Source organism: Balearica regulorum, chromosome 2 (assembly GCF_011004875.1).
Source record: "Balearica regulorum gibbericeps isolate bBalReg1 chromosome 2, bBalReg1.pri, whole genome shotgun sequence".
Lineage (NCBI taxonomy): Eukaryota > Metazoa > Chordata > Aves > Gruiformes > Gruidae > Balearica > Balearica regulorum.
The window spans coordinates 47,824,045-47,835,702 of NC_046185.1; the positions used below are offsets into that span (position 1 = coordinate 47,824,045).

The window sequence follows — 11,658 nt, forward strand, 5'->3', positions numbered from 1 at the left end:
CTTCAATTTTCTCTCTAACAACTCACTAGCCCTAGTGTCCTCCATCCTGGCTTCTCTCACCAATTTGGTCCTCCCATTACACCAGGTCCTATCTATGCCTTGTGAAGCATAATGTTGGAGAGATAAGCAAGGTGGAAACCCCAGAAAGGGTCCAGGAGATGATGGATGAGGCAGCTGTGAAAACAGGGTAAGCAGAGTTGTACAGAGTAGCATATGGGGACAATGGGAGCTGTGCGTGGGACTGGGCAGCACATCATCAGCTCCCTCAGCCATACTCCTTTAAAAAATCTTAGCAGCAACTTCAAAATTTTGGTGTACAAATAACCAGAGAAGGCCAACAAAAATAATATTGAGCAAAATGGTGTTCCTTGAGAAAGCACCAGTTTGATACTGTTGGAGTGTTCCATGGCAATATTAAAACTTTCCAGGAAAACTTCAAATGGACACATTTTAGAAATGCGAAATGAATTATTTGCTTTCTGTTGGAAGGGGAAGTGAGGTTGTCATGCACAACCTGTGGGTCCTGCTGCAGGAATCTGTTTCACTGAACAAGGCATGTGGGCCTTTCTCAACATTTTATTACTGACTCTCCAAATGACATTCAATGCTTGATTAATATTTCAAATGATGTGCCAAATCACTCTTTCACTTTTGTGCATGTGTGTGGACCTGGATGGAAGTTTGATTTGTTTTAATTGTAATCACAGAAAATGTTCTTGATTTAAAACAAAACTTTTACTTAAGGGAGGCATGTCTTCAAGAGGATTAGGTTGAGTTAGAACTGAGGATTGATCATATCATACCTTTGTGGCACAACTGCATCCTCTGTTACACCTCTCTTCAATGCGTACCAAATATTCATATTCATATAGTTTCCTTCCCCTCCACACCTCCCTCAGGATTTTTTTCCTTTTTTTTTTTGGAGCAGAAGATACCATCCACATTTCTTCGGAAGCTGTAGAGGCCAAAAGACTATTTATTTATACCTGCTTGTTCTACAGTTACTGTTCTAATAGCTCATCAGAGGGTGTGAGCTACTTAATTACATTTCACCTTCACGAAGTGTTTTATTTCAAAGAACAGCATGAGAATACTAATCCCCAAAGTAAGGCTAACCGGCTTGTGAATCAATGTCACAAAAAAGTAAAACATGAGATAAACCATCAAATTTTCTCATGTATCTTCCACCCTAACGTTTCAGGCACTCTCACTCCAGATTCCCAAGGATCGAGTGCACCCTCAGCAAGTTTGCCGACGACACCAAGCTGTGTGGTACGGTCAACACGCTGGAGGGAAGGGATGCCATCCAGAGGGACCTTGACAGGCTGGAGAGATGGGCCCGTGCGAACCGCATGAAGTTCAACAAGGCCAAGTGCAAGGTCCTGCACATGGGTTGGGGCAATCCCAAGCACAACTACAGGCTGGGTGAGGAATGGATTGAGAGCAACCCTGAGGAGAAGACCTTGGGGGTATGGATTGATGAGAAGCTCAACATGAGCCGGCAGTGTGCACTTGCAGCCCAGAAAGCCAACCGTGTCCTGGGCTGCATCAAAAGCAGCGTGACCAGCAGGTCGAGGGAGGTGATCCTGCCCCTCTACTCTCCTCTCCTGAGACCCCACCTGGAGTACTGCGTCCAGCTCTGGGTACCCCAGTACCAGAAGGACATGGAGCTGTTGGAGCGAGTCCAGAGGAGGGCCATGAAGCTGATAAGAGGGATGGAGCACCTCTCCTATGAGGACAGGCTGAGAGAGTTGGGGTTCAGCTTGGAGAAGACAAGGCTCTGGGGAGACCTGAAGGGACCTATAGGAAATCTGGAGGGGGGCTGTTTACAAGGGCATGGACTGATAGGACAAGGGGTAATGGCCTTAAGCTGAAGGAGGGTAGATTTAGATTAGATATTAGGAAGAAATTCTTTACTATGAGGGTAGTGAGGTACTGGAACAGGTTGCCCAGAGAAGCTGTGGATGCCCCATCCCTGGAAGTGTTCAAGGCCAGGCTGGATGGGGCTTTGGGCAACGTGATCTAGTGGAGGGTGTCCCTGCCCATGGCAGGGGGGTTGGAACTAGATGATCTTTGAGGTCCCTTCCAACCCAAACCATTCTGTGATTCTATGATTCTATGTTAAACTTCTTAATCTGTATCCAAATTATCTTGGAAAAACACTCAAAACAAAAATGTTTTCTGTGGATGCATGTGGGCAAAATTATTTTCTTTCACCAGGGCAAGACGGAAGCCATCTACCATCCCAGGGTCCAGCACCAGTTAACCTACAGCTGCATAAGCGGCAGCAAGCAGAAAAGATGCCGTGACCACAGCGATCCAGTCAGCCCTTACAGGAGCACCACAGGGGCTCAGCAGTCTGTGACTGTATCTGGGCCCCAAGACCTTTGATCCTGACAGAAATTCCAAATGCAAGGAAACCACTTACTTACACTTGCGTTGCTCACTTGAGGCAATACATCGCTAAGATACAGAAAGCTACATCAAAATTGTTTAGACTTTCAGTATATTTAAATTGCTTTTAAAAACTTGTAACATTAATCTATTTTTTAAATTTTAAAAAAAAATCTAAGGCAATAGTTTAACATTTTGAAATTACTATTAAACATTTTACAATTTTGAAAAGCTTGAATACTGTGATTTAGTGAATAGTTTTATCTGCTTTCAAAGGTTGTCTCAAATAAAAACTACATAAGAACTCAATAATAACTTAAAAATCAATAATGTCTCCTTGCCAAATACTTACGACTCAAAGTTGTTTCAGTGGAAATATTGTCATCCAAGAAATAAAGAGATTGCATTTGTTCATACTAAAAAGACATTGTCTCATAAATACTAGATATCCAAATAGTGCAGGCAGTGATAACAGGATAAAGAGGACGTCCAAGAGTCAGCCTAAGCCAAGGGAAACTAGGAAGGAAGGGAGACAACAGCAAAATAAATCTAAAGAAAGAGGTGAGCAATGAAATGTATCCCACAAAAATCCTGTGTTTCAAGGGCTGAAGTTCTCACGTTTAGAATATCTGCTTCAGACCAGTGAGGAAAAACTGAAGGATATAATAGGGGGGATTCCAGAAAAGTTAATTTCTGTCTTTCTAGCAGATTATAATTTCATTTTTACAGAACTGTCAGGTTCTTCAACTTCTGTGTTGACAAAATATATTTCTGTTTAGCTGAATCATGCAGTACAATCCCAATATGTCTTCTTTCCAGGGCTGCTTTCTGCAGCCAGTGGTTTTATGGGACTTAGATGAGTTTTTGGTGATTCATAGTACTTAAACTACTCAAGAGCATTTTTTCAATTGGAAAATTCACTTGAAGTAAATGCATCATCAGCATGATTGTCCATGCATGAAAGAACTACAAGCAAAACAATGAGAACCATTTTTTAAAACCTACACTTAAGCCAAGAAAAACAGTTATCATGAACTATTAAAAGACCTTATTTTTCAGTTTTCATGAATCTCTCATGGAAAACATGGGTTATCCTTGTCTCTGCATCTCTTATTCTGAGAATCCCAAATTGCAAATGAAAAAAATATAGTGTGCACATTGTTTTAGAATCGTTAGCGTGATACATAGCAACATAAATTATATTATCTACAACAGATTAAGCTACTACTGACTTAGCCTTATTCTTGTAGCAGTCTTTTCTAGGAAGAAGCCTATAAGATCTAGATATTGAAAACTCTTATTATTCTCTTTTGTGCTTTCAGAATGCTAAATATAAATACAATGATATTTAAATCTTTTAAGGATTAATGGAAGATGCCTTGGTATCTGCCAAGTGCACTGTGGATTTGAAGAATATGTCAGGTACTTAAATGAAAACAGACGTTTGCATTTTTTACATTTATCTGAAGGAAAAAAATCTTTCTGTGGGTTATGTGTATGTGTGTGCCTATATGGCATTTTCACAGATGATTTGATAGTGATACTTCCAAAATATTTCTACTCCTAATAGCATCAATGCAATCTTTCACTCTTACTCCATTGTGGCACTGCTTATTTATTTATTCACTTAAATAGATTTATATTATACATAAAAAAGGTCTATCCACAACTCTGCTTGCTTTTGATATATAGGAAAATACAGTCAGACTGGTGAAAACAAGTATAAAACCAACAACTTCCATTAAATCAAAAAACAGTCACCGAAAAATAAATTCAAAACTATTCCCTGCTCTGGACAGTCATTCAGATAACCTGCACTAACCAAGAGCACGAGGGCAATTTGAGAAGGCAAGTTCAAATTGTAAGAGCTTTTATAAAAGGGGCCTGGTAAGCCCCCAGCTCTGAGGGCACCCAGCCCAGTCCCAGCTGTGCGCCCCATGACCGATGGGGACTGGAGATGGGTCCAGCAGATCTGAAGGTCAGAGGAACCAGGCGATTTCACAGCAGAGCGGTACAGTCTAAATGTGAGGGCTCCTCGCCAGGACCTCCCTGCCACCATCGCTTGTTCCTGATGAAAAACAAGAGGATGGGTGCTCATGTTGCCCTTTGGGTAGGGTTTGGGGGTAGCTGGGTGCTCTTGGGTGCAGAAGAAGAATCCTGCCCTGGAAAGCTGACCTTTCTGGGGAGCTGCCGGCTGCCAGACAGTTTGCTAATCAAGACTCAGAGGATCAAATGCCGCCACCAGCAGATACTGGCGTCTCTCCTCCAGAAAGAAGACTCCATTGCAGGCAGTAGGGTTGTGTCCTTGACTCTGCCTGTGACGGGCTGACAGACACCTTGGGGCTGGAGTGGCAAGTCCAGCTGAGGAAGAGGAGCATCCGGGAGCTAGTGGGACCAGCTGCATCAGGACACAAGGAGATGGGAGCAAGCAGGTGAGTTTGGTTTTACTCCTTCCAAAATCCAAGTTAATGGAGCTAAGCTAGCACCTACGGGGTAGATGGAGCATCTTTGCTGGGTTACTCCTCCACCAGCTGTGCTTGGTGAACTTGAACTGAAATATAGGTATTTCTACTAAAGGTGAAACAGATGTAGACTGTGCGTGCTCAGGCTTGTCTATAAGCAGACTACTTGCATGGTTTCCTCTTTGTTTCCATTACTAGATAAAAAAGCAGTGTGAAGAGTATGTAAAAGCTTCCCATCAAAACTGTCTGTCATGGCCTCTTGGCCTTTGGTATGTGACCTCTCTAAGTCACACACTCCATTGTGATCTTCTAAACATGCTATAGGAAATCATTCCCATAAACTGTGCCTACAGGCCCCTGCAAGGATAAATTCAGTCCCTCACCTCTACATCCACTTTAATTTTCTACTCTTCATCCCCATGATTTGGAGATCAATCAACCCCCTCAGTCAACACTGCTCCTGACACTGCAGGTGCTAAGAAAAATCAGAATAAGCACATGTACTTAGCATCCCCTTCCTAGTCCTTACATCTTGATGATAATGTACTTTTCCACCATCTCTTCCTATTCCAGGGTTCTTTTTGTGATGTCTCCTTTTTTTTTTTCCCCCCAATAGTATAGATTCCCGTGGCACAGTCCCCTGCAGACCTGTTTTCCACAAAGAAAGAACAGAGTAGGTCATTAGATGGCTGCTGCTTCCAGGTGCGTAAGTGAGGGCACTTTCAGATTTTGCTTCTCATGGACAGAGATGCCTGGAAGTCAGACATACGACACTTGGCTAAGAAAACAGGGAGCAGACCAGAAGATAGGCAATGATGCTGTTTACCAGGATGCCTGCACTTCCGGAGATACGAGAAGTAAACATGGGAAGTAACTTGCAATGTGCAAACCAAAATAAAGCATAATTTTAGCCCTAAATTATCCTTTATAATACACACACATTAGCATAAACTCTACTAGAAAATAAATTGAATTCTGCCGTAGATATCCGAGTCCAAGGACTTCCCATGGCTACAGATGACTCATACTGACCTCAAGCAAACTTTGCATTTTGAAATGTCCATGAAGCCTAACTAGAGCAACCTGAGGCCATAAAAATCTCAGCACACAGATGAATGATTTGATGAGTGTGAGCAATGTATAAAACTTGACTTTTTTCCCTTTTTTTTTTCCCTCCTGTGTCTGTCGATGCTACAAATGTAATACCTTTTTAACTTCTATGATGTAGTACCTTTACCGGGGCAGGAGAAGCCAAGGCAGGCAAAGAAGCAATGAGGAGAGGGAGGGATGAGGGAAGAAGACCAGGAAGCCACTGAAAAGACAGGTTTATGTGAATATTGGGTGCCTCTCCCTTTTGTACATCAGTCTTCTCATACTATCCATATACCTGAGAAATAAGCAACTTTCATTTACTGTGTCATATCGGAACGAATCCTTCCCAGTTGTCTTTGTAACTAAAGCATCTCTCTCTGGTTCAATCATCTCTCACTCTGGTTTCAGAAATCCTCCTAGCTTTCATTTATTCGTCTTGCCTCTCTTCAATCAGCTGACATTACCTGTTACTGTGATCATCATGCTGCCTCTTTTGAACACATTCAGACCTTGTTTTTCCTAGTTTATCAGCCTTGATTTCTTGACTTTGCCATGACAGAACTGGTCGGTGTCTCTCACCTGCCCCATTCTCGCAGCCCTTCCCACCGCCGCTAGCAGTACCTTCTGCATAAAATATTCTCCCTTCTCCACTTCACTAAGCCACTGACCTACCAAATCTCTCCTAAAACAATCACTGCTTTCACTGTGGCCAAAGAGACGTGTTAATAGCACATGGATTTTTTTAACAACACTCGCCGGTCCCTCTGAACTAGCCGAGGCCAAACAGCCTTTAGTGCCTCCTGCTCCCCCGAGCTCTCCTCTCCCCAGCATCCCTCCCGCTGCTGCTGCTGAGCCTGGCTCTGCACTGACCCGCACCCCCCTTCCCCACGCGCAGTGTGCGTACGCACAGCGGGGTTGTGTCTCCTATATACCATGGCCACGTGTCCTTGCCTCTCAGCCTGTCAACTGTCTAAATCCCGAGAAATGTTGATTTATTTTTTTCTTGTCGAGCTGAGCACATTCTCAGCACAAAGGAAATAATATCAACGTGCGCTGCATGCCTTTTGCAGCGCCAGCCCGAATTCCCTGCGTTGAACTGTTTTATCTACTCAGATTCATTTGCCTTTGAAATAAATTCTATTCTGTAAAGTTTTGCAGCAGTGCTTCTGCTAGGAATATAGTGCCTGACATTTCCCTAGTTTTGAGCCAATGATGTAATTTATTTAACCATCTAATAAAACTGGTATAATAGAGTAAAGAATCAGGACTATGATACTCCCATGCATGTTCTGTTAAAACCTTAATCCCTTTTTTATCAATTTGTCATGGTAACACACAGTTTTATCAATATTAGTTACATAATTGTCTTTCAGTTTTCTCTTGCAGTAGTTTCCTTATTTGAATAATAATTTTCAAGATTAATATAGTCCTGGAAATATGCAAAAAAAACCTCTGCATAAAATAAAAGAAATAATTTTAGCATTTCCCCCTGAAAAGATGTTTCCCCCCACTGAAATAACACCCATGTAACTTTTAAGGTCGGGTTGTTCCAAATGAATCCTATTCTTATTATAATATGTTTCAAGTTTTGTTTCGAAGAGTCATAAAACACTTATTTGGCAAATCATAACAAAACCCCTTCATTTGTATTAAATTTAGAGAAGAGACTGCAGGCCACAGGAGGAACAACCTGACGAACTTCCTGGAAACCTAGAAAAAACAGAAGCTGCTAACTGCCATCCTGCAGATGGGCAAAGCATTTATTTAAAAAAAAAGCTAAGAGTGGAATTGTGAAATTACAGACAAGTGGTCCAATGTCAACACCCAAAAAGACTGGGATAAATATTTCTTTAGTAAACTCACAGAGGTGAAAACCTAGTCTTGACAAGGACAAGTTGTATCAAACATAATTTCCTTTTCTCTCAGAGTAACTGGCCGCTTAGACTATGCCGTCTTCACTTTTTTGTGTTTTTACGCGCATTCTGATGGCTTTTGAATGGCAAAAATTGCAAATATAATATAAATGAGAGGTACAGGTAGTGCTTGAGACACCTGAAACAGCTCTGAGCGATGCAGAAACTCCGGAGCGTGCAGCTGGAGGTGCTCACCTGGGTTGCTGCAAGAGTTCGCTCCCCATGGTCAGGAACTGCCTGTCCAAAGACGTCATCTCCTTGTTCACCTGCACGGAGATAAAATTGGAAACCTAGCCCATAGAACATTTCAAACAGTTCTATCTGATAAAAAAACATGTTAATCTTGATGAAATATCTGGAGGGTAAATGCATCTTTTAAAGAATTAGCTTCTAATATCTTATTTTCTAAAGCTATATGTAGGCAACAAAATTAATTACTAAATTTCTGAGGGCCCAGCAGTTTCCATTTAGCATTTAGCAACTCTGGGAGGAGTGGATGGATTTAAAGCTCATACTTTTCAGGCTGTTCAGTGAGTAAGGTTGACAGTGAGTGACTGACAGCAGTAGATCACTCAGATACTAGAACTGGTCAAATGTTTGGTTTTCCAGACCTTTCGGTTTTCATTTACAGTGTACTGATAATTTCAGTAATAGAGATGAGGCAGGCTCAAGCTAAGAGAAAAAATAACATTTGTGACCCTGCCATAAATGTTGTGAATTTTTCTGAGCAAACTTCAGGTATAATCAGGATTTTAAGAACTGTACAGATGGCAGTCAGTATGGTCTCTTAAAACAGCTATTCCTTCTGCTGCTCCAGATTCAGAAAAAAATCATACATTGCAAAAGGCGCTGCAGAAGAAAGACGACCTTTTCTGATAGGGAACTCTAATATTTTTAATTAAAAAAGATGTTCTTAAAGTTGCTGGGTGACAATTTTATTAGCAATTTACTAAATATTCATAGCTAGCAATTTTTGTGGGTCCAGGAGCAATGATGTTGAGGCAGGGCTGAGGGCGACACTTGTTTGGTCTCCTTGTTGGTCTCGGTTCTAAGTTTTTGATGCAAGGCTTGGATTACTTCAGATTGTTCTGCTAATACTTGTCTTCCTTATCAGTAGGTCAGACATGTGACTTTGACTCCTGAGGTATCAGGGACACTCTAACTGAAGATAATAAGCTAACCCATTAAGTAATTATGACTTCTATTTTTAAGGAAAATAAAATTAAAAGCCCCTACAACTCCAAACCAGGTCATGAGCAGCTACAAGCAACGAGTAATTCATGGCAATCACTTTTCAGCAGAGTTTTCATGAGTAATCCCACATTTGAGTCATTCTGACTTGGAGAGGTGCCCTGTTCTCTGATGAAATCTTAAAAATTATATTCCAGTTTAACAGTGAATCCTGACTCTTAAATAACTAAAATATTTTACAGTTGGCCCAGAAATTTCATTTAAGGATTAGCGAACCCTGTTTCGCCTATCATGAATAATTTACCTCACTTTTGTCCACTGAGAAGTGGTTTTATCTTAACACTAATGAAAGCAAAGAGTTTCACTTCGGTCACTTGACAGAAACTATTCGGTGAGTAATCTTGACACAAGCAGTGACTTAGTACTGAGGATTTTAAATCCAAATTAAACTTCACTCTTTCCTCTCATTACCATTTTTAGCTTATACCTTGAGCTCAGGAAAACTTGCATGACTATGCTGCTAATATTTGTAATTGCATTGATATTCTAATATTCCACCAAAATAATTTCAAATGGAAATACATTTAACATCGTTGCAATTTGTAAGCTTTATTTCATTAAGGAGGCTGTAGCATCTGTAACAGTACCATTATGTTTCAGAAATGGAGCTGTACTTGAACGCTGCTGTTTCTGCATCCTTGGTTTGTAGTTACATTCGTCTCCTTAACTGTTTGGGTTTTTTATAATGATTGCTTGCAAGAATGTCCAATGCAGGCTTAGTGACAATATTATACTGGATGTTTTGCATGAAATATAGGCTGCTGATGGATCTCTCTGGTTCTGTCCTGCATTCACAGCAATTTACAGTATTTTCTATAACTGTGGTAAAGAGCCCACCTTTTGCGGGAGTTTGGCTATATGAAAAATCAGCTGCTGTAAAAATTCATTGACTCATCAGGAGAGATTGTGGTAATACACCATACTAAAGCAAATGAGGAGCTGAATCCCAAAATGTGTGTGAGCATTTTGAGAAATAAAAAATATGGCATTATCTTCTTTCCCCAAAGTCCTCTGGTACTCTGAGAGTAACCTGAGCAGTTATTCCTAAACTGAACATTTCAGATAAGAAGCAAAAATGTAAATATGATATCTATAAAAGCAACACTAGTCATCTACAAGTATTCAGTGAAAATGAATGCAATGTTGTAATAACCCTACATTTTATACAACTAAATTCTAATAATTCTAGTCATTTTTCTGTGTGAAAATGAAAAGGTCTCCCACTAAAATGCTATTTGAAATTATGTCATTATTCCTCTTTCTCACATTGTTGGAAAGATAGAGTCAAAGAAATGAAACTGAGCAATCAAAAATGAGAATGAGAGGCAAAGACATCCTTTTCCAAGGCTATCTTAATGAATATCATGGAAACTTTGTTTTGTGCTTTGCACTGATTGTCTTGTAGCCACAGTCATTATTTTCAAGTCATTAGCTTCATTAAACTAACTTTACTTACGATTCGCTCTATAAATACAGTAACATCATATAGTTTACAAAGATCTGGAACTTTTTATAAAGCATGAAACATGTATTTTAAAGAAAAATTAAATTTCACTCATTGAATGGTAGCTTTCCAAGGAGCTAACTTTTAAATGGTTTTAGTCGATGGTAAGAGATGGAAAGACTGTCCCCTTGTGGATAGGAATATGAGGAAAGTGATGCTGTAACTCACAGATAGCAGCAGTAACCCTGGGTGTTTGGAGTTTTGTTAAGAAATTACCTAGAATCCTGCCTTGCACATTGCTCATAAATCAACACTTGAATGTACAAAGTATTACATGGATTCTTTTAATTTAAATTGGTTTGCCTGACAGACAACAGAGGGTAAAGATTGAGCTAATGTAGCATCATTGCTAACACCATCCATCCAGGCTATCACCTAAATCTAAGTGCTGTAGGCAGCCGCAGTGTTGCCCTCATTTGAAGAAAGCTATTTTGTGAAGAACAGCTTCAGAGTAGAGAATGGTAGAAGGCTCCACAATAAAGACAAAGTTTGACGGTATATCTATAAACTAACGTGCTCCCCACATGCATGCATCTGCCAAACCTGCACTAGAGCATCCATGTCAAGGGAAAGGACCAGCCTTGTCCTCGCTCCTGCAGCCACACTGACGGAGGGACCAGAGCAGGACTGTTTCACGGCTGGCTGGAGCTGAAAATGTTAGATTATCCCTAAGTGTTATAGATTCCCCATACACATCGTCGCCTCTGATCCGTAGAACTACCAGAAGATGCCTGATCCATGAGAACTACCAGGAGATGCTAGCACCCCGTCATCTCTCAGAGCTGAGATAACCAACGGTAGTTTCACGTTTCTGCATGAGGAAGCAGAACTTCATGGGGCTGCTGAGATGGCAGGGGATGTTTCTCATAGGAACTGTTCTGGTTTGTGAACTCCAGTCCTTCCCTACTGCAGGCGGTTATAGCCTCCCTAATGAATTCACTATGTTCTGTCTTTATTAAGATATTTCTCCTGATTACCTCAATTGTGAGAATTTTCTGAAATATCATTATAAACCTCACAATTTTTAGTTCGGCCATATTCA

The 11,658-nt window shown here is 40.7% G+C and overlaps 1 long non-coding RNA gene across 2 annotated transcripts; it reads right to left on the minus strand.

Annotated features, from left to right (window-relative positions):
* Positions 1-3,638: 3,638 nt before the first annotated feature.
* On the minus strand, positions 3,639-11,378 carry LOC142600380 (uncharacterized). 2 transcript variants are annotated; one of them, XR_012833837.1, is made up of 3 exons: positions 11,160-11,378; positions 8,001-8,127; positions 3,639-5,504 (listed from the first exon to the last, which is right to left on the minus strand). It is a non-coding gene; the product is annotated as an uncharacterized LOC142600380 (long non-coding RNA). The 2 variants fall into 2 exon arrangements; XR_012833838.1 differs by having other exon boundaries at positions 3,639-4,792; positions 5,240-8,127.
* Between the last annotated feature and the right edge of the window lie 280 nt (positions 11,379-11,658).